This window comes from Cricetulus griseus, chromosome 10, assembly GCF_003668045.3.
Source record: "Cricetulus griseus strain 17A/GY chromosome 10, alternate assembly CriGri-PICRH-1.0, whole genome shotgun sequence".
NCBI lineage: Eukaryota > Metazoa > Chordata > Mammalia > Rodentia > Cricetidae > Cricetulus > Cricetulus griseus.
In genome coordinates, this window is record NC_048603.1 from 4,742,378 (window position 1) to 4,769,428 (window position 27,051).

General features: G+C 36.8%; 1 long non-coding RNA gene across 1 annotated transcript in view; it reads left to right on the forward strand.

Annotated features, from left to right (window-relative positions):
• The window catches only part of LOC118238677, a 71,718-nt gene that overhangs the window by 5,054 nt on the left and 39,613 nt on the right, over positions 1 to 27,051 (forward strand). Inside the window, exon 2 of the long non-coding RNA XR_004771328.1 lies at positions 9,834 to 9,901. This is a non-coding gene — a long non-coding RNA (uncharacterized LOC118238677). The remainder of the gene's footprint in view (positions 1 to 9,833; positions 9,902 to 27,051) is intronic.

Sequence of the window (27,051 nt, forward strand, 5' to 3'; positions counted from 1 at the left end):
CTAGATTGTCATTTGGTGTCATCCTTGTAGATCTCAGTTGTCTCATACATTGACCAAGCTCCAGAAGTTCGTCCCACACCTTTGTGTTCATCAGTGGAATGATATGGATAAAAGTTGAGAATTTTGTTCTCTTACCCCTCTGATGGTCCTGGACCCTCTCACTATCCTATCTTGAAATTGAAGACAGTTTATGATTCAACAATATGCTACAGAAGATTACGCCCAAAGAGAAACTGTACATTTGTCTATCTAGATAGAAGAATAAAAAGTATGATAAACTACTGATGTTCTGTATGTTGTTGGGTTAGTTTTGTTTCCAGTCTACATGGTGATCCAAAAGAGACTGGATTTAACCCGAAGGGTTAAAAGGCATGGGTTGCTGCATGAAATCAAACTGATACTGATTTCCATTTCTGAACTTATGTAGTGGGATTATGTAATTTTCTGAGTAAGATTAACATCACATGTCAAGAACACTCTGATTTTTCTTTAGTTTAAAAACCAGTGCCACAAGAGACAGAAGTCTGCCAGTCGGTACCTCTGGAAATGCTGAATCACTTTTAATTTCGGTGTTGTCCTTTTCCCAGGAAATGGTTTCTCTGCTTAACACATTTTTAAACAGCTGGCAGACTAACCAGAAAACTAATCGTTATTTTTTTTTTTGCAAAGTCCAAGCTCAAAATGATTCATATGTCTTTTCATTCCAACAAATTCTGGGAAACAACATAGATAAGATGCTATAGTTTCATTATCGCTAATCAAGCTGTACTTTTTATCATAGCTTCAATTTTCCTGATTACATATGTTAAGCATCATCTTTGTTTTGTTCTCATCTCTCCTTTCTTGGTCTCTGCTCAATTTACCATTTTGTACTAATTGTTAAGGCCAAAACACTGATTAGCTTTCCATTCCTCTTCCCTACAGTAAATTTGCATACTTGGTCTATAACTATTAAGTGCCATCAACCTCCTTCCCCATTATTCCTAATGAGACAGGAACTCAAGCCTGTCATATCTTACTTTCAGAAGACAACCATGAAACCTTCACAGAGGTTTGTAAAGATATTTATTTTACTCATAAATTTTAAATATATTGGTGAAAGCAGAGCCCATGTACTTGATTAATGAATGACTGATGAATATGTATTTTACAGACTACTCTTATCTAATTATCATCTACATATATAGGTATGGATGTAAGCATTTGAGCATCTTTAATCTATCTATCCATCCATCTATCTATCTATCTATCTATTTATCTATCAATCATCTATCTACAATATACATATCAGTCTATCTAATCTATGATTACCTACCCTTTATTCATCATCTATTTTTCTATGTGCATATCTATATATCTAAGGTAATTTTTAAATTGATCTAGAAAATGAAAAACATGAACATACATTAACCAAATAGCATTAAGGGTTTCAATATTTACATCAAGTTAACATGATATTTCATCAAAAATTCATCATTCTAGTTAAAACATTGAAAAATCTTCCAGCTTTTGGAATACATATTAAAGTGATCAATGGTCAAGTTACTATGAACACAGTGGGTCAAATCTTCCTACTATTACTTCACTATAACTTGGTATGTGCAAATTAATTATTCTCTCTCCTCTCCACTTTCTAAGGTTCTCTGGAAAGGACAGGGTGGAGAGGAGAAGAAAGGAAGAAAATTATTCTCCATATTTATAATCTTTCTTTCAGTAGCATCATAAAATATGTTGTAATCATTGTCCTCCTGTGTTTGCAATATTCTGATCTCAGTTGCATCCAGAAAACAACAAAAAGAAAAAAGGTCCACATAATTATTGAAAATATTTGCCATTATTTATTTCCTATTATTGTGTTTTACACAGTTTTCCATAATATATAATACTTCAAAATGGCTAATAATGGGTGAGATTAGAAGACTTTCAAATATGAGTGATACTGAGTGATATATAAGGAGGCTTGTAAAGCCATCTGTGACTGACCATATGCCTGGGGCCATTGCTCTAAATATATTTACTCAAAAGTGACCAGTGCATAATGTTTTAGGAATCTGGCTTCATAATTTCTATCTCCAAGAGTGATTTTTGAGATTGCTTTTAGAAAAGATCTCCAACATACAACTTTGCTGTTAAGTTTTGCTGAGGAACAAGCACCGTATAGCACTAAAATATTCCTGCAAACCCGTATATACTCTCTTCAATTTAAAATGTGGTTTTCTATAACATCATAGATTATTGAACATAGCACGGTATTACCAGTCACTAATTGAATTCACATGGACCATGAAACAGATATTAAACACTTGTTTTGTAGATATATCCTTTTACTGTAGAGTTGTTTCTTGGATTATACCTAAAATTTGCACGGAATGAGAGAGCAGACACTTATATTTGAACAAGAAACTCTTTTGCTCAGAGAAGTCAGTGTCTCTAGTTTTCTGTATTTAAAGCAGGTCTTCAAAATAAAAAAATCACAAAACATATGTAATAGTATTATCAAAATCACTGTGTGTTTTATTTCAATCACACAGTTTATTAAATACAGAGGGCCCATGATTTATCAGAGAAATGTTTTTTCCCCTTTTACATTAAGATAATGTAAAAGGAATATTCATTTAGTAGATTTCATTCTCCAAGTTTGGGGTTTTGATACTTTTCCACATACAAATATATGATATGATGATGATGGGTTACGGGAAACTCCCAGCCAGCCTCACCTGGATAAACAGCTAATACCATATAGTGTATCGTGCTGCCAAGCCCTTGTTTAATTACCTGAGACACTGAATACTTCTCTATAAGATGATTTGCTGCACTGGTTTGTGTATGTTAATCTTGCTTGAAGACATTATTCCTGCACTCCATCTTTGTAGAAAAGCACACCAATTTAACAAGAAGATTTCTTTTATTCTGTTCATGCAAAACCAAAAAGACAAATGATTGTCAATTATTCAAACTGTAACCTTTATTCTGGATGATATTGTCCACTTCAGGCTACAAGGTGTGCTGAGCGTGTTGGATAAGTTGTGATGTTCTTAGTTTGTGTTTATTATCCGATTCTTTTACTTAAATGTTTTCAACTTAAGCTGGGCTCATAGAATCAGAATCCCACTGTAAAGTGAGGGGACTCTGCAGTGGAAGAGTCATGTCTATTCAGTTTGCCTGTAGACATGGGAAGACTGATTTTATTGAGTGAGAGCTTAAATGTCACAATGCTTCCTTATTGTTTTTCCTCTAACCTAAGTGAACATTATTCTTAATTATCCCATAATTAATATGGCAGCAATACCCAGAGAACATGAGCAATTGACATGGTGTTGACAACACTGAAACCTCTAAAATATCAGAAATAGGATATGTTTGATGCTTGAAGAAGAAAAGCAAAATGGAAGACAGCTTTTGTTAACTGGGAGCGTTATCACTAAGAGAAACTGCACCAAACACAGTTTCAAACAGGAAAAAAAAACATGTACAAACATAAAGCAAGGATAAATGCTATGCTTTTGGATGATGTTATTTAATATCTTTGAAACTGTCACTTTTGTAGAGTAAAACAGTTGCTTTTAGGTGTTTATTTACAAGATTATGGAAAAGCAATTACAAACAATTCAAATAGCTTTTCTCATGCTTTGTCTCTCCATTTTTTAATTGTTTGATTTCATTTTACATCCCAACCCTCCTACCCTTCCTCCCATCTCCCATCGCTGCTTCACCCCTTCACCCCTTCACCCTCCATCCCCTGCCAATTATTGTTAGACCATATGTAGAAATTCCAGCCCCATGTTGGGTGTCATATGTAGGCAGACTTTTCTTTCCCTCCTGCCAGTTCCCAAATAACCAAAATGGAGACCTAATATTAATTAGAGATGATGGGGAAGTACTTCTGTGTATATTTATCTTATTGACTGTTAAATAAAATACTGTTTGGCCAATGAGACAGTGAGTAGACGGGACTAGGAGTCAAAGAGGATTCTGGGAAATGTAGTAGAGAAGTGTGATCCAGGCAGGAAGTGACATAGCAAGGAGACTCATATTTAAGCGAAGGAGAAACAGGAAGCGCCCTTTTTTTTCCCCTCCTGCTCCAGCGGCAAGATGTGATCCCAGCAAGGAGGGACGCCAATAAGGTGTCCGATAAGATAAGTCTTATAAAATATATAGGTTTATGATAGTTAAGACTGAGTTAGCAGGTGAGAAGTCCTAGTCATTGGCCAAGCAGTATTTGTACCTAATACAAGTTTCTGTGTATTCATTTGGGCCTAACTTGGGCAGGCGGCTGGTGTAAAGCTCGCACTTGGCAGTGGGGCTCAGCGGCTTTTGGCAGAAAGATTTATCGTAACATAAAGAAGTGTGGCCAATAGCTCAGACTCATTACTAACTAGCTCTTTCAACTAAGTTATTTAAGTTATTTTCATTCATCTATGTATTGCCATGTGGTTTGTGGATTTACCTGTTCTCCAGCATGTATCGCACCCTCTGAGTCTCCTCCACTTTTCTGAATCTGCCCTTCTTCCCAGTGTGCTCACTGTCCCAAAAATCCTGTCTAGCTATAGGCCAATCAGCATTTTTATTAACAATGAGAGCAACACATTTTCCCAGTGTACAGCAATGGTCTTACAGGGCCATTAAACAAAACTTATACTGCAATTGCCTTCATATTTGATGTGGGTGTTTGGAGTCACAAGCACCAGGGGTTATTTTGTCTTAACTGGTGAAACTCATGAAAAGAGAATTGCAGGAACGTTATCTCTGCATTCTCAAGCTACTTTCATTCTGAGGTAGGACTCTGTGGATCCTTCCTTTGTTTATAACAGGAGGAGGGAAAGCAAGCTTTCCAACATTACAGTGAACTTAATGCAGGCTTATTAGGGGTTAAAATTAACTGACACTTTCCATCTTTGCATTGAGTTTTGGTAATTAATTTAATTGAATTAAGACAGACCTTGACAAGAATGTGGTAGATATTCATCATATTTAATACTAGTAAGATAGTAGTGCAGAGTAGTATAGATTGATGGAGTCAAATATTTTGGGGTCATGAATTTCTTTCAGAGGAATTTATGAGGATGCTTCTTTGGGAACAAAGATATGCCATGAAGTCAATGAATAAGTCTAATTTCCCTTTAAAGTCTTACTGTTCATTATTTTTCATTGAGATGAAAATGCTAAGTAGATTTCCATCCATTTTTTCTTTGAAGTGAACAGTATGATGGAATAGGAAAGCATAAAAAACTGATATTAATTTTCATCCCTTGTAAAAATCATTGGATAATATTAATAGATGACATATGATGTGTCAGGAATTTGGGTGTATATTTACAGTCAGTGTACAGTTATTCTGAACAATGGTTTCATAAAGAAAGTGTAATTTTATTACCCTCCAGTATATGCAAGAGAAACCAAGTAAATTAGCATATGGGACAATTCTGGAAAATATTCCCTTACACTAATTGGCAAAAAACAACTTAGTTTTTGTTCATCTTGACATCCATAATGTTTTTATTAGAAGTCTGCGTGGCTTTCCAGTATACTGCAAGCACTTCATTTTCAAAGAAACATTACTTATTTTTAAAATGTATATAATGTCATATAAACATAATAACAATTTTATGTTTCATTTCTGTTGAAATTTTTTGCTATAACTGTGAAAGGGTTTTATTGTGGCTTTCCCCTGTGATGCTGACTTGATATCCAAATCTCCTCATAGAATATTGCACTAATTAGATTTTATAACTTGGTGATACTTCATTAATTCCATCATTGTGCTTCTCTAATGCAAGCAATGTATATAAAGATAAATTGAAATTTTTATTTTTATAATTAAAAGTTGCCCATAAGATTCAAAATATCCCTGTAGTTTTCATTTTAAGAGTTGCATTTATATAAAAACAAATTAATACAAATATTAATATTTTGATAATTACAAAACAGACTTTTACTCTAGAAAAGATACATAAGGATGAAAAATATTAAACAAATTAATTAGAATATTTATGGGTGAATTATATACTTTGTTGAAATTCTACAGAATCTAGCATGAATTCTAACTTAAATTATTTTTATAGCATTAGAAAATGAGCTTTTTAAAAATATAAATATATATCTAAAATAGAATGAAATTTGTAACATTAATGTCCCTCAGTAGGTTAAGGACATAATACAGGAGACTTTTACATTATTAACTTGCAAAGTGCTTCTGTAATTTTATGCACAGTCAATATAATATTCTATAATGTCTGAAAACTTGTCTTTCCCCCATCATTATGGTAAAGCATTTTCCAGTGTTTGGAAGAATACTAAAATAATTTACTAATATGTGCTTATCACTGATAGCATGCCTAGTACTCTTTTACTTAGAAGCAAATTGGTTAAACTTTACTGATATCAATTGAATTAGTTACTATTTGCTGGTGTGATAAAATACCATGATAAAAGCAATTAATGAGCTTCTTTTGACGTAGAATTCCAGATGCTGACAGTCTCTAATGACAAGGCAGGAGTAGGAGATAAAAGAATAATGGGTGGAACTGGATGCAGAATGCTCACACCTTGAGCCCCAAGCTCATAGCAGAGTGACAGATGATCTCTGGTCACATACTCACTCCTGCCAACCTACCTAAATGTTTGAAAAGATGCCAACTGTGGACTAAGATTTCAAACCCTGGAATATATGGAGGACATCTGTCATTATAGTCAATATAATTTGTGAAAATGTTGGTAACTTTAATAAGTATCAACCATTACTGTATTTGACTATTTTTTAAGTCATTTATTAGCATTCTTTCTTGACATATATCAGAATACCAATTTGAGAAAAATTTATATATGTACTCATTTATCAGTTGGTCTATTTTTACAATGAAATATTGAAGTGTCAATACAAACATTGACGTTTTCTGATAGAAGAACCAGAAAACCAGGATGTCTGTTAGGCAGTCCACCCCTAGAAATGCTATCTGAACAAACCAGAATAACAGCAACGTCAATATGCATGTAATTTTGAAGGGGGGCCCAACCTACACAATGAACAACAGCAGCTAATGACTGCCAGGAGAGAAAGCAATCGCCTCTCCCAGTGATGAGATCCCATAATGGGGTATACAATCCATGTGATCAGCCCTGAAATCAAATACACACACACACACACACACACACACACACACACACACACACACACACACACACACACACACAACTCACTGGGTTATATTTGTATATTTGTGCAAATAATATAACAATAACAAAGAGAAAGAGACGGTCATTTGAGAGTCAGGGAGCATTGAGAGAGAGACTTGGAGGGAGATTTCTGAGAAAGGCTAGACGAAGAAAAGGGGAAGTGGTATAAATATATTTCAATTAAAATATGCACACACATATGCACACATGTATATAAATAAGAACAGAAAGTTAAAAGGGGAAAGGGAGAATGAAATTGATACAGGAGGATTGGGGAGAAGAAGGAATAAAAACATTCTTGTTTGAAATTCTCAGAGATATATCAAATATATATTAAAGAAAGGTGTTTCTTGAAGAAATTGAGTACACCATTCATTCTGTAAGCCCCAACAAAGACTTTGTATGCAACAAAGGCTCTTTTTCCTCAAGAAGTCCTGTTTTCATTTTTTCTTTATGTTTTTATTTCTTTTATGGTTGAGGAGATATGTCTCATTAAGGCCATAATCTGTGTGCTAGAGATGGTCACTTTGTCCAATGCTTCCTTTTCTCTGGTGGAATTCTACCTGAGACTTAAGGTATTCTTTGATAAAAATCAGAGTGTGAAGTAGTCAAGACTGCAAAAAGGTATTATTCTTCTTTCACAACCCTGTAAGAGGTATTTATCTTATTCACACCTTATCTTCTGATTTCAAACCTTATATAAAACAAAAAACACTTTAAAATATTACTATTGGCATTTTGGCATTAATAAATATATAATAAAAGTCCAAGACATAAATCAGTATCTTCTTGTCTCAGCCTTTCAAGTGCTGGGCTAGCCAGCAGATGCTACCATTTTTCGCTAATAGTTTGGTTTTCAAGAAACATACATCAAGGGGTATCACCAACAAGAGCATTTATTTGGTCAAAAAATATTTTTAAACTTCCGGGTAATTTTCCATAAAGTGATTTGGCCCAGATAAACTTTTCTCCTTAAATTATCAAGCAAAACTATGGTCCATATGATAGAGTAAATGAGAATATCTTCCATGGGAACCTTGCTTGTATTTCTAGACAGATTGTTTTTCTTTGTTTGTTTGTTTGCTTTTACATATTTGATGTTCTGAAAATTTGTCCTCAAATTCCTAAAGCAATTCACACTTTTGGAAATTCTTCACACAAATGCAGGAATTTGCATTTGAAGTCCACGATTTAGAATATTTAATTAATTTTCAAAGGACTAAAACTTATATTTAAGTTCAACTCTCTTGACTTTCATTAATGGAAAATACATCACAGAAAAAGCAGCCCCCCACTCTTTAATGTCTGCAATTATCACAGATGTATTATAATGACACTATTCTAGCTGTATAAATACACACTTTTACAATGCAATACAGATTTTTCCTTTCACACAGTTTTAAACAATGAAAATAGAAATTAAGCCCCAGGAAACCATGTATAAATATAAATTCTCAAATAGCCTTTCTACATTTCAAGATAGTAAATTTTGCTGTAGAGGGGTAATAAATTTCAAATTTGGTGTTCTTATGGTTTGGCTTTCTATGCTCCTTTAGTTTTCTTGTTCCTCTTACTATTAATACAATACCACAGCATTATTACAAGATAAATATTTCAGATCCAGTCATTGGGGAAACCTCACAATTTTGTTTTAAAAGCATTAATCATAGTAATTGCTCAAAATTAGTAGTGTATACTGAAAATCATGTGTTTGCTTTTGCCAGCTGGACGTCTATTTCTCTCTTGGGAATAGTGCTACAGAAAGGTCAGACCAATGCTGGAATTACAGAGTACAATTGCTGTTTCCTATGTGTGAATTGAACTCTACAATGGTGTACATGCACTAGAATCAATGGGTTTCATATATATGGGTTTCATATATAGAGATACTGAATTTATTAAAATGGAATATGGAGGAAGAATGAGAGAATGTCAAAGGAAGAATAGAGTCAGACAAGGAGAGAAGGGAGAAGGAAGGAAGGAAGGAAGGAAGGAAGGAAGGAAGGAAGGAAGGAAGAAAGGAAGAAAGGAAGAAAGGAAGGAAGGAGGCAAGAAAAAAACTTAGGAAGATATGCTAAGTGTTTCATTTTTTGACAAGCAAATCATCACGAGACTTAAGAATACAGCCCATGTGCTATACTGAATATTAGAAAAAAAAATTTTTAAAGTATGCTGAAATTTAACTGTGGTGAAATTGTTTCATGAAAATGAAAGCTTGATGTCCTGCTGACCTTATGATACTAGATTTTTTTCATTTTGCCATGAACTTGTCAGTAGTATTTCTATACAATTAGAGAAACACATAAATAATAAAAATCTGTGAGATACTTGGGGTACAATAGGCTGTGGGTCCTTAATATTGTCATACTTTAAAGGTTGTGGTATATTGGTTTCTGTCCAGAGGTATTAACTATTGGGTATTATCTTGTTCTAATGCAACAGAGGCAATATGAAAATGCTCGATGTCTCATTTCGTATTAATACAATGACACAGGGGTCCCAAGGCTAGTGAGAAACTTGCTGTACCAAGCTTGTACAGAATGTAGTCTGTATTCTTAGTGGAGCTTGTGATAAATGGTTTATAGAGTTTATTAGTGGCAAGCAATCTTACATCTTGTGTTGTGGATGGTGCAGTAAGTAATCACAAGTTTTCTTCACAGATTAGAGCATGGTTGGCCAATGGAATGTCTCAAGTCCACCAGCTTTATGGAATCCCTCATTTTGTTTTGTAAGTAGAAATTCTTCTTCGATCCTATAATGTTGCTTTATCCTTTACAATGAATACTATGTGCATGCATGCATGTCTCTGTGTGTATTTTTCATAGACAAAAAATATTATTTTTCATTTTCATACGGTACTATTCCTTGTATATCCCTAACCACTGTGCCACTATCTGTCTTTAAAAAAAATCAATCAAACAAAAGAGTTAAAATGGACATTGTATGTAGAACCCTTTGTTGCCAAGAAGTCCATCACAGTATAGTCTATGAATGACCCACTCTTCTTTTTGTTTTATTTATTTATTTATTTATTTATTTATTTATTTATTTTTGGTTTTTAGAGACAGGGTTTCTCTGTGTAGCTTTAGAGGCTATCCTGGAACTCGCTCTGGAGACCAGGCTGGCCTGGAGCCCACAGAGATCTGCCTGCCTCTGCCTCCCTAGTGTTGGGATTAAAGGCGTGCGCCACCAACGCCGGGCTTGTTTGTTTTATTTATTTATTTATTTTAAATTAGTCTCAAGCTTGCTTCACATGTCAGTCCTAGCTCCCTATTCCTCCCCTCCTCCCCTGTCCCCACCAATCCCTCCTAAGCCTTCACCCAATCCCCACTCTGATCCCCAGGGAGGGCGAGGCCCTCCATGGGGTTCTCAAAAGTCTGTCATATCATCCCAGGTAGGGACTATGCCCTACCCCATGTGTCCAGACTGAGAGAGCATCTTTCTGTGTGGAGTGAGCTCCCAAAGTCCATTTGTGAGTCAGGGATAAATACTGGTCTACTACCCAAGGCCCCATAGATTACCGAGGCCTCCTCACTGACACCCATGTTCAAGGGGTCTGGATCAGTCCCATGCTGGCCTCTCAGCCATCAGTCTGGGGTTCCTGAGCTCCCCCTTGTTCAGGCCAGCTGTTTCTGTGAGTTTCACCAGCACGGTCATGTCCCCATTGCTCATCACTTGTCCCTCTCTGCAACTGGGTTTCAGGAGCTCAGTTCAATGTTTAGCTTCTCTGCTTCTGCTTCCATCAACCACTGGATGAAGGCTCTAGGATGGCATATAAGGTAGTCATCAATCTCATTATCAAGGAAGGGTATTTAAGGCAGCCTCTCCACTATTGCTTAGATTGCCAGTTGGTGTCATCCTTGTAGGTCTCTGGAAATCTCTCTAGTGCCAGATTTCTCTTTAAACCTATAATGGCTCCCTCTATTAAGATATCTCTTATCTTGCTCTCCTCTATACTTCCCCTGACTCAACCTTCCTGCTCCCCCATGACCTCCTCTTCCCCCTTCTCCCCCTCACTCCCATCTCCCTCTCCCCTCCCCACATGCTCCCAATTTGCTCAGGAGATCCTGTCAGATTTCCTTCTCCTGGGTAACATGCATATCTCTATATTAAGGTCCTCCCTGTTTCCCAGACTCTCTGGTGGTAGGATTATAGGCTGGCAATCCCTTGCTTTATGCATAAAATTCATATAGAGTGAGTACATACCATGTTTGTCTTTTTGTGACTAGGTTACTGCACTCAGAATGGTTTCTTCTAGTGCCATCTATTTGCCTGTGAATTTCAAGACTCCATTGTTTTTTTTTTTTTCTTCTGAGTAGTACTCCATTGTGTAAATGTACCACATTTTCTCTATCCATTCTTCAGTTGAGGGACATCTAGGCTGCTTCCAGGTTCTGGCTATTACAAATAAAGCTGCCACGAACAGAGTTGAACAGATGTCCTTATTGTATGAATGTGCATCTTTTTAAATCACCCAATCTTCCATTTAAAAATTATTTCAAATTTTATGACTAATGGAAAATTATCAGTAGTTGAGTTTCTTCTCAATGCCAAGCAAAAGCTTTCACAAAACAAACTGGAAGATTCATTGAAATTTATGGCAACAATAGATTGTATTTCACTGAAACTGACTGTGGAAGAGTTTTAATAACCTTTACCTTATGTATTTTTGAGGTGTAGTAATAGCACTTGAATCTACAGTTTTCCATTCGCTAAGCAGATGATCCATTGCTGGGCTTTATTGATTTATTTTTAAAGATCGTTTCAATATTTCTCTTTTTAAAATTCTTTTCTTTTTTATTTAAATTAGAAACAAGCTTGTTTTACATGTCAATCCCATGGAACATCAATCCCTCTCTCTCCTCTCCTCCCCTGCCCCCCACCAACCGGCTACCCCATCCCCTTTCTGCTACTCAGGGAGGGTGATACCTTCCATGGGGGATCTTCGAAGTCATATCATTTGAAGCAGAGCCTAGACCCTCCCCCATGTGTCTAGGCTGAGAGCGTGTCCTTCTATGTGGAGTGGACCCCCAAAGTTCATTCCTATACTAGGGATAAATACTGATCCACTACCAGAGGCCCCATTGATTGCCCAGACCTCCAAACTGACACATTCAGGGGGTCTGGATGAGTCCTATGCTGGTTTCCCAGCTATCAGTCTGGGGTCCCCCAGCTGACAATTTAAGCAACAGTAGAGAGGCTACTTTAAATGCCCTTGTCTAATAATGAGATTGATGACTATCTTATATGCCATCTTAGAGCCTTCATGCAGTAGCTGATGGAAGCAGAAGCAGACACCTACAGCTAAATACTGAGCTGAACACCTTGAATCCAGTTGCAGAGAGGGAGGAGTGATAAGCAAAGGGGTCAAGACCAGGTGGAGAGAGCCACAGAAACAGCTGACCTGAACAAGGGGGAGCTCATGGACTTCAATATTTCTGTGTGTGTTTGTGTGTGTGTGTGTGTGTGTGTGTGTGTGTGTGTGTGTGTGTGTGTGTGTGTGTTGGTGTGTGTGCCCACGTGCACACACTATGTGTGCTGTACAGGTGCCTGAGGAAGAGTTAGTCTAGCCTATGATCACCTGGAACAGCATATTTCAACAGTTGTAAGCTGCTGCCTAATGTGGATGCTCACATTAGAATTTATGTCCTCTGCAAGAACAGTGTGCACTCAGCCATCGAACCATCTTTATGGCCCCAAACTTTTAGTTTTAAGGAAATCTTTAATTATTTTTGATGTAAACGAGATTGGTCATTACAATATAGACAATTTAGATGTGATCATACATTTGTGATAACGTCACAATCATCATCACCAGCATGAGTGTCTGCCATTAATAAAAACATTTATTGTATTTACTTCTCCTTTTTACCTCCTTCATTTTCTTTATTTCTTTCCCTCTTTCCTCTCCTCTACCCTTTTGTCTTCCCTGTATTCTTTTTTTCTTTCCAGAATACAATCCCAACACACACACACACACACACACACACACACACACACACACACACTCAAAAATATCTATGTGAAAATCTAATCGTACCTCACATTTTAAATATAGATACTTTCCATAAAGCAAATGCAGCATATCTATAAACTGATCTGAGTAAAACTTCAAAAATTCCAAAAATAAAAAGTTTTAACAATTTTCTCGTCTTTGCCTTCCCTTTAAAACAAAGAATAGCCATAGTGATCATCAGACTGAACAGGCTTAAACTGCTGCATTTCTTAATTTTCTACCCGAACTGGTAATAACTGAAGCAGTGTGATCTGGCTTGAAATGATGGCTCTAGAGAAGCTCAATAGGACTACAGACCTCAGTAGTAAATACAGGCAAATTAGGTGATCTGATTTTTTAATAGTGGTGCCAGGAATGCACAGTAGGGATAAAAGAGTTTCTTGGAAATAATGTTTTGAAACTGGATATTCACTTGCCAAAGAATGAAGTTTGACCCCGTTTCATACAGAAAACCAACATAAAATGGCTTGAAACCACACGATCCTAAACTATAAAGTTCCTGAAGGAAAACAGGAATGATTCTTCTCATTCATCGAGTCAATAGTTTCATTGGTACAAGACCAAAGTACAGGGGAACATATTAGACAAGTAAGGATACACCAGCCTCAAAGTTGCTTCACCACCAAGGAAACAATCAATGGGGTTAAAAGATCATATACAGAGCGAAATAAAATGAGTTCAAACCATTTGTCTGACAGATGACTGTTATCCAAGATACATAAGAATAATTCAAAAATGAGTTTTAAGAATTTGAACAGATTTTCCATCAACACAACACAGAACAAAAGCATATGGCTGGCCAGTAGGTATATATCCCTGTTGTTGATATTGCTATTATTCAGGTAAATGGGAACCAAAAGGCTATGGTATATTGGCTCATACTGGTCATATTGCTTGCTATCATTTAAAAAATGCAGGAGAACATGGAGAAAGTAGAAAACTTGAATGTTATTGGTGGGGATAAGATAGTGAAGTCATTACAGAAAAATAGAAGGTTGTCAAAACGCTAGAAACACCATATAATTAATAACCTCACTGAAGGGTACTTACCCAAAATTACTGACATCAGCATGCTGAAGAGATATATCTAACACTACCATGTTCCCTTAGTGCCTTGTCACTGGGACAAACTTCATGAAATAATTTATAAGAAGGAAAGAGTTCATTTGTATTGCAGCTTTGTAGGTTTGATTCCATAGTCTTTTGCCATATGTCCAGGACTGAAATAGTTCCATTATGGAATGTCTGGCCCACTATTGTATTGCTAATGCGAGCAGGTCGGTTATTGTATAGCATGGCCTCAGTGTAGAATGCCTCCTAGTTTGCGTCTCTACAGGACTAAGCATTTGAATAGGCCTGCACCTGGGCAGGAGGTTAGGTGTGTAAGTTACAAGGGAGGACAGAGGGTTAGGAGCCATGGAGCAGAGAGGGGTCAGGAAGAGAGAAATGGCCTCCTCGTGGCCATGGAAGCATGGTTAAGAAACAGCCAAGAAGATGCTAAATAAACAAGAGACTCTAGTTTTACAACATGGAACTGAGAGCTCTCTAAAGATGACAAGATGCCTGTGTTTGGTCTTTGGTCTGTGTTGGGTTGCTGGGATCTTTCAAGTCCATACTCCCCCACTCAGGCTGAACCACATGGCTACCGTGGCTTGGTGCTGAGACAGGCCGGGCCACAACAGCCATATTGTACAGTCAGTCAGAGAAAGAATATGTAGTAGAAAGAAACTGCAGACTAGATTCTGACAGCAAAGCAGAGTAAAGGTAGGTGAGATGTAGGGAAAAGTGGAGAGGGAGCAAAGAGAATAACGAATAGTTAGACATCCCAACATCTCCTGCAACCCCTAACCCTATGTACTAACTTATTTTACCTTATTGGGGTAACCCTGGACTTGTTGGAGGTGTGTCATTGGCGTTCTAAATGCCCCTGCCTCAAAATCCTAGTCTCATTCTGTCTGCTAGCTGAATCCAGATTAAGATGTAGCCACTTAGCACAATGGCTACTTGCCTACATCTGTGCTCCTGGTATATGTTGACCAACTAGCCCTCTGAAACTGAAAGCAAGCTCCCTGTTAGATGTTTATTTTTATAAGTTGTCTTGGTCATGGCGCTTTCTTATGGCAATAGAATGGTAACCAAGGCAGTCGGAGTTGGATAAAGCAACAGAGAAGCAAACTAGAGCAAGTATTATTTCCAGATATTGTGATACAGGGTACTTACAAGGTAGACTGCCACTGAGTTAGAATTCTTACAGAGATTTGTCTATATCAGTGTAGGACATTAGCATCCAGTGGTTGAGGGTCCAGGCCAAAAAATAAATGAATGAATAAATAGATAGATAAATAGATAGATAGATAGATAGATAGATAGATAGATAAATCAAGTGACATGAAAAAATATCAGTCTTCCAGGGACATTCATTTACTTTTACAGATGGGCCATTTTCTCAGATCATTGATAAAGAATTACTTAGCCAACATTTTCCTTAGTCTTAAGGCTTTGAGCTGTAACCTGGAGCCATTCAGATGGGATTCCCTCTGTCTCTAGCATATAGAAAATTTATCATCTGAGTCTCTCTTCATAATCAAACCAGCCAATGACTCTAGTGAACCTTCCTCAATATATGTGTATATGTTTCTGTGTCTCTATTATTTATGTCTTCAAAACTGTAACTGTGTAATTTGTATTTATATCTCTATATGTGCCATTATTATCTATGGCATTTGTGTAATTTATCTCTACATCTCATCTTATATATCTATATCTACATCCCAGTTTCTCTCTCCAGATCACACTAACCAATACAACTTGTGAGTTATGGTTAGATTTATACAATAATCTTAGACAGGATAATTTAAGACTGGAAAGTTAAATAAAAACTCCAGGCCAATTGAAGTCATGCTTCCATAGCCAGAAAGCATCTCTACAAATTTTAAAATAAAAAATATCTTTATTTTTTAATATGATCAAGAAAATATACTTTATTTAGTAACCTGAAAAAAACAAAACAAAAAACAATTCTCTGTTTCCTCTCTGAATTTTGGAAACCAAAATAGAGGGAGAATTGTAAGGAAGGCTTTCCATTTCACACACAAAGGACCTACTTCCAAATGCAACTTCTTTCATGATAGTACTGATGAAGATATTTTTATGTCTGAAGTAAATAAGTTTTAAATGATATTTTCTAATCAAAAAGTAGTATTCAAATGACACTACCATGTGATTTTGAAAACAACAACACAGTTCTCTGGTGTCTCCCACACCCTTAATCATACCCGCAAGGCACGACCTTGCATGACTATTTGGGCTTTTGATAAACCTGTGAACACAGGAGGAAGAAAATATTGCCAGTATCTTTGCATATGGAGATGCCTCATAATACCCGCATAAGGGAGGACTTGTACTGCTATCTGAGATATATGCTGTTCTATTCAGTCCTGTTGTTTTATTTACTATGTAGTCGCTAAGATGACTGTGCAGTGGTTAGCTTTTTGCATTTACTATCTGAAACTTTGAATTCCCTTCCAATCCTGCCATGCTGTTTATACGAAGTGACAAAAACACCTCCTTCTCGAATGAACGTTAATGGACCAATTCAGTCTGCTTTCTAGTTCAGAGGGACATCTCCCCTGGGGACAATCATGGTTGCGCTAATCATTGACGGAGCACTTTACTGCTTTAAAAACGCCATCGTGGGGCTTTTAGTTGGTGTCTGTGAAGAAAGCTGACAGAAGATTTGATGCAGCAGGAACAACCTTCAGTCCCTGGACAAAGCTGCTGCTCATTATGGGGGCATCTTGGTGTAGTAAGCTAAGGATTTCTTCTCCCGAGGGCTGCCATGGAGGGGTAATAAAGGACGTTGAGTCTGTATCTTTTATGGCCAGGGAGATTGGTATCTGGAAGGAGAATTTAACTAAATAAGGCAAGATATGGTGTAATGGTGCTGAAACCATGGTTCCCATGATTCCTTTCCATTATTCACCGAGTTCCATAAATGTGCAGGGATGAAAAGCAGATGATGAGTGTAAAGGGGGCCCAAGCCCCTATTAGCATTTATGCCAGTCATTGAACGAATGAATTTGCAATGGCCAAATGGATGTTTCCCTTGAAAATAATATAAATGTGTCTTTATATGGCAGCCACATACAGGTCAATGGCTATATGCTAAATCTTTCTACTCATCATCTAGATATTTTATATTGGTTACTTTGTTGGAGGTGATTCTGTTTATGAATGCACGTGCAGGATTAACTCGAGTAAGGGAAATTAGGGGACACTCCTGATAGACAATAGAAACTGCATGCAAAGCCTCCGTCCTCAGATTGAGTTCTCAGAAGGTCCTCTTTGTTCCTATGTATACTCTCTTGAAGTTCCTAGTGAGGTCTGTCTTGAAGCTGGAGGTTGTCTTGTTTGAGAAGATGACATTGTTAGCAGAGTCTTCTTTATGCATCTATTCTCACCCTTTCTACTCATCAAATTCTTTGGTCTTCAGTAGAACATGTTTTGTGTAGTTAACACTCATTGGGTTTTTTTTTTTCCCCAGACAGGGTTTCTCTGTGTAGCTTTGGAGCCTATCCTGGCACTCGCTCTGAAGACCAGGCTGGCCTCGAACTCACAGAGATCCGCCTGCCTCTGCCTCTCAAGTGCTGGGATTAAAGGCGTGTGCCACCAGTGCCCGGATCACTTATTGTTTTATTTCAAAATGTTATTACTTATTTTACATCTAGTATTTCAACTTTTCCAAGAGCTAAGCCAGTCTTTAATCAACTTTCAAGTAGGAAATATTTTTACACAGCCTTGAGATAGTTAAATTATCGTATTTAAAATATATTCAATATTCTTGGATGGATTACACGAATGAATATTGTCAGTGTGTACTTGGCACAAGTTTTTGGCACCAACAAGAGCTACTTGAAACCTATTGTGTGGCTTTATCTACTGAAAGGCAAACAAATGACTACTGGCTTCAATAGGCAGTAACGAGAGATCAAAGAGACAAATATACCTAAGACTATCCTGGCTCTATGACTTTAATTTTAAAGGGAACATGCAAGGTAATGCATACAGAAATATAGGTGACTCTGCATCCCTCCTCTTCTCCCCTTCTCATTCTCCTGGCTCCCTCCCCCCTCTTCCCGTGCTCCCAATTTGCTCAGGGGATCTTGACCCTTTCCCCTTCTCCAGGGGACCATGTATGTCTCTCTTAGGGTCCTCCTTGTTTACTAGCTTTTCTGGCAGTGTGGCTTGTAGTCTGGTAATCCTTTACACTATGTCTAAAATCCACATATGAGTGAGTACATACCACGTTTGTCTTTTTGTGATTGGGTTACCTCAATCACAATAGTTTCTTCTAGTTCCATCCATTTTCCTGCAAATTTCAAGAATCCATTGTTTTTTGTTTTTGTTTTTTTTCCTGCTGAGTAGTGTAAATGTACCACATTTTCACTATCCATTCTTTAGTTGAGAGGCATCTAGGCTGTTTCCATTTTCTGGCTATTACAAATAGTGCTGCTATGAACATGTTTGAACAGATGTCCTTGTTGTATGAATGTGCTTCTTTTGGGTATATGCCTAAGAGTGGAATTGCTGGATCTTGTGGTAGACTCATTCCCATTTTCTTGAGGAGTTGGATACTGATTTTTAAAGTGGCTGTACAAGTTGGCACTCCCACCAGCAGTGGAGGAGTGTTCCCCTTTCTCCACATCCTCTCCAGCATAAACTGTCATTGGTGTTTTTGATTTTGGCCATTCTGAGAGGAGTAAGATGGTATCTCAGAGTTGTTTTGTTTGCATTTCTCTGATGGCTAAGGATGTTGGAAAGGTTGAGTCAGGGGAAGAATAGAAGAAAACAAGAAAGGAGATACCATAATAGAGGGAGACATTTTAGGTTTAAAGAGAAATCAGGCACTAGGGAAATGTCTGGAGATCTATAAAGATGACACCAGCTAACAATCTAAGCAACAGAGGAGAGGCTACCTTAAATGCCCTCCCCTGATAATGAGATTGATGACTGACTTATATGCCACCCGATAGCCCTCATCCAGCAGCTGGTGGAAGTAGAAGCAGAAACCCACAGCTAATCACTGAACTGAACTGGAATCCAGATACAGAGAAGGACAAGTGAAGAGCAAAGGGGTCCAGACCAGGCTGATGAAACCCACAGAAAGCTGACTTGAACATCTGGGAACTCTTGCTCCCCAGACTGATAGCTGGGATACCAGAATGGGACTTGTCCAGACCCCAGGAACATGGGTTCCTGTGAGACCTTGGAAATCTATGAGACCTCCTGTTCAGTATTTATCCCTAGCATAGGTGTGGACTTTGGGAGCCCATTCCACATAGAGGAATACTCCCTGAGCCAAGACACAAGGGGGTGAGCCTAGGCCCTATCCCAAAGGATACGTTAGACTCTGATGACACCCTAGGGAAGGCCTCACCATCCAGGGGGAGCAGAAAGGATATGTGATAGGGTTTCAGTTGGGGGTGGGGGTGGGAGGGGAGGATGGGAGGGACAAGGGCACTGGGATTGTCATGTAAAACAATCTTGTTTCTAATTCAAATAAAAAGAATCTCCAAAAAGAAAGAAAGAAAGAAAGAAAGAAAGAAAGAAAGAAAGAAAGAAATATAGGAGACTTAAAGGCAGGTTTGACACAGAAAGACCCCCTCATAGCATGGGTGACAACTCACAAAAGCTGTGTCCCTGAAGCACTATGGCAAATTATTTACAATTTTGATGGTCTTTGAGTGGGGTGGGGCTGGATCTTATTAATCTTGGAATTTTCCAAGTTTCCTGAGGCTTGAAATGTCCTTAGTTTTCTCAGAATCCCATTTCCTCATCCCAGGACCAAAGGTTTCAATTTAAAGGGAGTATCTACACATATCTGTGTATTTACAGATGTGTGTGTGTGAGAGTGTGTGTGTGTGAGAGTGTGTGTGTGTGTGTGTGTGTGTGTGTGTGTGTGTGTGTGTGTGTGTGTGTGCATAGTTAGAACAATGATGGATGACATATAGAAAGATTGATATATGGCTATATAGATGGTATATAAAGAGATGCTTAGTCTTATAAGGAATTGCAATATTTCTGTTTTTCATCATTTTAAAACATGAGTTTATACTTTAATTATGTTTTTTTATTCTCTTTCTTCCCTCCCAATATTTCCATATATCTCGCTGTTTTCTTTCCAATTCACAGCCTCTGTTTTTACTAGTTGTTATTCCATGCCTATATGTATATGTAAATTTTATAATTATATATTATATATATTCCTAAATATAATATATATTCCTAAATATATATATTCCTAAATATAAATATATTCCTAAATATATTTATAATATATAAATATAAATATAAATATAAATTCCTAAATATAAAATGTTTAGTCTTTGGGATTCTGCTTGTTATGTTTTCAGGGCTGACTGGCACTGGAAAATCAGATGGTGTCCTGTTTCCGGGGGAAGTATATCCCTAATAACAATTGTCTTTATACCCAGAGATAAATGCATTCTTCACCCATCATCAAGAAAATTTCTCTTTGCATCAGACTGACACTGCTATGGAAAACCACAACCCATTAGAATGCAATCTTGTGGAACCCAGTCTCAATGGATACCTCTACCAAACACTCTAGTTACAGAGGAGGGGATAGAAAGATTTTAAGAGCCAGAACATCAGGGTGTTTCCTGTGATATTGTATCTCCCAGTAAAATATCATTTTTAGAGCTGAAGGAATGGTTCAGGGGATAGAATTTCTTTCAACTCAAGCTGGGTGATCAGAATTCCGTGTCTGAACACACGAGAGGGAGACAATCGTAAGCTACCCTCTGATAGCTACACATATTCCCGTGGCTCAGGCACGCCCACACATACCAAAGACACACACACACACACACACACACACACACACAAATGTACACATTACAAAAGTCAAAAAAGATAATAAAATATCCTTTTAAGATTACATATACATACCATTGAAATGAAATGACTGAGAAAATAATGTTAGTGATTTCAAAGAAAGATTAATGAGGTTGGAATTGCAGATGGTAAATTGTCATTGTGAAATACAGTAGTCAATGCATCCCAGCCGTAGAACAAGGATCAAGGAGTAATTGGTAAAATAAAATGATTTATAATACATTGTTCATAGTTCCAGTGTAAATTGAACTCCTGATAAATTATGAAAACTAAGTTAGAATAATATAATAAAATTTTAAGTATATCAAATGCTAAAGGACAAATCAATCTGAACTCATTAGGATAAACTATCATTGAAAAACTAAAAATAAACTAAAATATTATTTTTAAACATGAAAGAAGTATGCTACCAACAAGTATGTAATGTCTTCGAAACTAGCTGAATGAAAAATCAAATACCTCTAATGTTTAAAATGTATTGACTATAACCAAACTCAATATGTATTTATAAATAATTTAAGTATTTGCTAAACTAAGGATGACTATTGATTATAGAATGTAATTCAGAATATAATACAGTTCATATGTGTGGAAAAATAAACTATCCTAGTAACAAAAATGGTTTTAACTAATATGTATATTTTTAAATGATGCAATTTGGGCCTTATTACTAAATAAATATCTTTGACAATTCTCTCAGCTGAAATAATTCTTATTATAATTTTAGTACCTTTTAGCTATCCTGAATAAATTAATAAATAGAATAATATTTTAAATAAATTAATTTCTAGGCAATTGAACATATAATGCCTGAACTAGAATTAAAGGAGGGATGCAGAACTCTAATTTATGAGTGTTAGAATCATGATCATGGTATTTATTTATTTGTGTGTGTGTGTGTGTGTGTGTGTGTGTGTGTGTGTGTGTGTGTGTGTCTGTGTGTTGTATGCCTAGGAAAAACCATGATACTTGCGCACAGATCAGAAACTAATTAATGGATGTCTCTGATCTACTCCCACCATGTATAAACAGGGGAACAGACCCAGATTTTCAGGCTTGGTAATTTCAGAAAATAAACTATGAACTCAGAAGGCATTGGGTTCTCTTTTGCCAGATGCCTAGAAATGATTTTGCTCAGCGATGATTCATGAAATTCATCATTCCTTTGTGCAGCAATGATATGGTAAAGAAGATCCCCCATAATTATTTTTAAATTAGGCACAGGGAAAGTTTCCTCCATTTTCATCTATTTTCAGCCAATTTTTGCAAACAAGAATGAAATAATCTAACGTAGGCTATCTTAAAATTAAATTTAAAAATCCTTGGGAGTTCATTGCTACACAGTCAAATTTCAAATAGCTTTTGCCTTCTCATCATATTTTTCTAAAATGGTGTAATCAATGAATGAAAGTGAAGAAATTATTATTATTATTTTTAACCTTTCTTACCACTGGTGCAAGCTTCTCAGATTAACTAACTTTGTAAAACCTCATCCTTTTACTTTTAAGCATCTGTAAGAGTACTGTGTTCATCAAATTTCCCTTAAAACTTGTATGTATATTTGCCAAATTATAAGCATCATCTTTGCAAGACATTATAATAATCATCATGATACTATTACTCCACAAGAGAGAAATGTGCTGGAAATCTGTATAATGTTGAAACACCTGTGGGAAATTTGATGAGTGGAGTTTGCAACATTAAACTTGAAAACAGGGTTTTTAGTCTTCATGAACAATATTTTCCTTTTCCTTATGATATTCATCTGCATAAGTGACAGAAATTGAATAAGTTTGTACTATCGCACATTTTACATTTGATATATTAAATGTGGGAACATATAGACTAATGTAGAATAGTGAGAAACTCTTATTAAAAATTCCAGTTAATGATATATATGCTTCATACAGTTTGAATATTTTCAGCAAAATAGAGCTCAACGGTAATTTACAGCAGATTTAATTTGTAGCATATATGAGTTTGTGGCATTTAAATATGTAATGTCTGATTATTGTCCTATCGTAATCTGTATTTTTACCATTGAAGACATCAAGAGAGTGAGGCATATGTATCTTGATTGCAACCTGTGATAATTGATGGAGAATTGATAATGATTATTTCCTGAGCCTAGTGTCATTAGAACTATTACAACTTTGTCACTGGAGATAATGATGAACAGACACGAAACTGAATTCATGTGAAAACACGCTTACTATTTAGAGGGTTTCTACATCTATTTCTATAAAGGCTTTTTATATATATAGTTGTTCTTGCATAATCTATTTCCAGTTTTACTCTCTGCATGGCTGAGAGATGTATATTCATTATTTTGAAACCATGCTGCTCTCTTCATGTTTGATACAGTGAACCAGCAGTTTAGTGTAACTAGCAGTTTAACAGAGTGTAGACTCAAGGACAAGGTCCTCTAGACACGCCTGTGTGTGATTATCTTGATTTAATTCACTTAAGTGGAAAAATCCTCACACTGTGAGTGGCAGGACTCCCTGGCTGGGATCCTCTGCTGTACAAATGGAGAAAGGGATGTGAGCAGCTGGAAGCATTGACTCCTCCCTGCTTTCTGAGTATACATACCAGCTGATCTCTGGCTCCTGGTGCCTGGTGACGGAGTGTTCACTTGAACTGTCCTGCAAACAGACTTTTTTCTCCCTTGCATTGCAACTGACATTTTTATTCCAATGGTAACAGAAAAAAAAAAAAGTGAACATACAGTAAATCATTTATTCCCAAAGATTGCTTCTTTCTGAAGTATTCTAGTTATAAATTATATTTTACTAATGAATAGATGACAATTTCAGTTACTTATTTGTTTTTAAATGATGTTTGGTAGTTTGTTACTTTGGAGCACGTACTGTCTTTTAGTTACCGAATGTACAAGGTTATCCGACAGCTGTCTGTAGTGTTCACTGCCTATCCTTAATTTGAAGATCTATACTTCCCAGATAGTTAGTTCTTCCTTTGGTCCTAATAGTGCTGTGGTCAGCGTGGCTAAAAAGCTGTCTGTTCTATGAAGTCTATGAAGGAGAGCAGAGGAAGAGAGAGCATGCATCTCTCAGGAATGTCAGAAGCTATGCCAAGGAAGTCTTACCAGCATGACTACATAAACATGAGCGGAACAACAGCAAAAAGATATGTTAATGTAGATGAGGAAAGCTCCTGAGTCCTCAGCCCCACACAAGAACTACAGGCAACTAAGGAATGCAGAAAAAAGGGAGAAGTAATCTTCCCCAGGGAAGAACACCCCACTACCAAATGGTCACCCTGAAAACATGCAAGTAACACTGTCCAGGCTGAGCAAGTTGTACTTACACATTTAGACACACACACACACACACACACACACACACACACGTAACAACAATTAAGAAAAATAATAGGCCATGAATTTGAAGGAGAACAAGGAGGATGATATATGGGGAATTGGAAGGAAGAAAGGGGGGAAATTAGTCATGTACTTACATTCTCCTAACTAAAAGAATTAATTTTGTAAAAGAAACTAAATCAAATTCTCTGTTATTGTGTCTTTCAGTCTATCTCTCTGTGTAATTATATTGTATTCACAAATTCATGCCACTGTATTATATTCTCAAAAACTAAAAGAAATAATTTTATAAAAAGACAAAATCAACTTCATTATTATCAGTGTCTCTGTATCTGTCTCTCTCTCCGAGTCTCTGTCTCTGTCTTTCTGTGTGCGTGTGCGTGCGCGTGTGCGTGCGCGTGCGCGTGCGCGTGCGCGTGCGCGTGCGTGCGTGTGCGTGTGCGTGTGCGTGTGTGTGTGTGTGTGTGTGTGTGTGTGTGTGTGTATGTGTGTGTATTTTAAGTGAACCAATTTATGTTACTTTGTATCCTTCAATGTTTTGTATTTCTTTACCTAGTTTATTGAGGCAAACACTCATGTTGTTCATTTGAAATTTTTCTCATCTAAATATATTTCATGCTTAATGTTCTGACATTTTTCAGTACATGTTGAAGTAACCATATGTTAAATGTTTGTTAGTTTTCCATTTTACTTCAGTTTAAGATACATCCTAGCTTCCTTAATGAAGCAATGATGTTTCAATGTTTGCTTAATTGATTTCTATTTTTCATTATTGATTTTTTTAAATATCCCATGAGAAGATAAAGCAGCCTTTGCATTTTTATACATCATATGCCCATGGCAGTTGTCTTTATTATCAGATGTGATGAACATTTACTTTCTCTCTTTTTGAGTATGTGTACTTGAAACAGGTATAATTTTCATATTTTTATCATATTCATAAATTCCATTTTGTTCCATTACCTGGTGGTTTTGATTGGCTCAGTTTTTTTCTGTTTTTGATAATTGCTTTCTGGCTATGTTGGTTATTAAAAAGTCCTTTATTTCAAATTTATAATTGTGATATTTTCTAAAGTTCTTTACAGTTTTAGTCATCTTGCTTCATAACAACTTAAAACATGTGTTGGTTACTATACATACTTAAACTGTTAAATACTCTGAGGAAAATGATCATTTTAATCATGTTTAATATTCCTCTGCTGGAATGGTCATCCTCTTTCCTCTGAGGCCTGCTTTGTCTGATAGTCATGGAGCCAGGCAGAAGGAGAAGCTTAATGGCTCATTTTGCTAGAGGTGCTAATTTTTCATTTGGGCTGGTAATTTTCTCCTTTGCCAACTAAAACCTTGAATAAATTTCCTTCTCACTTGTGCACATACATGCTTTAAGCTGGACCTGCTCCCAAATTGGAACCAGCAGGTTGATTGGCCCTAAATCTTCCAAAGTTTTTCCCATTTGTTCTCAGGTTAAAGATAGCAGAGAAAGAGCAAACATTTCTAAGAGTTCCCTAGCAGCTAACTGAACAGTACTGTCAATAGCTCCATGAGAGGAAATGAGGCTACCCTTTTGAGTGGAAAAAAACCTTTCATGATAGCGTCTAAGCATGGGTTTACAGCTTTTCTAGAGTAGGCAGGCACCTCAGAACCAGAGCACACATAAAAGTCAACAACACCTCAGCTTTGAAGATGCTTTATCCTGTATATTTCTTTGGACTCTGGTTCTGTTCTTAACTCATCATCCTGGAGCCCTTGCCAATGTTCTTAACATGGGGCCATGAATTCAAGTCACTCTCCTATTCCAGAGTATGACTGTACTGAACGAATCCCTTTATTGATTCACTCCCTTTCACATTTATGTCTGGATTATTTAGATGGTGGATGGAAAAGCCTTATCTGTTAGAATCCCTAGAGTCAAGGTTCTGACCTAGAACTGTGGTAACAAACATTCATATGCCATTGATGTCTCAGATGATTGTTGTAGGCTATATGCAATTGAGATTTCATAAGTCCAACTTGCTACATCTATCTTGGTCATATTGTAATTTCCCATACCTTCTGTTAACTCTTAACTTTTAATTATTTGTTTATGGCAACACACAACACTGTTCCTGTATCCTATTATTAATTTTCTGCTGTCAACACTTTTGTGTTGAATGCGTTTTAGTTGGCAGTCTATTTTAGCTTAAAATTTGAAATGTCTTTCCCTGTCCCTCTCCTTTAGTTACTCCAGAGTAGAAATGAAGCTGGAGACAGAAATGCACAGGGATTTCTTTCATCGTCAATGTACCACAGATCCATGGTCCAACAAAAAGGGCCACTCCCTGTTAGAATTTTAGGCAATCACCTCATGCTTTTCCTAACACTGATACTATATTATTACCTGGACATAGAGTGATAAAACACTCTGGGAAAAGCAACTGAAGTGGGTGCTTATTTTGATTTACATTCCCAGAGGGATGGAATGCATCATTACCCTAAGACACGGCAACACACAAAAAAGTAAAATAAAAAAGTAAAGGCCACACATATTCAGGAACAAGAGAGCAAACAGGAAGTGGGGCCTGTAAAATCCCAAGTTCCACCCAAGTTGCTCAAGTTAACTAGTAAG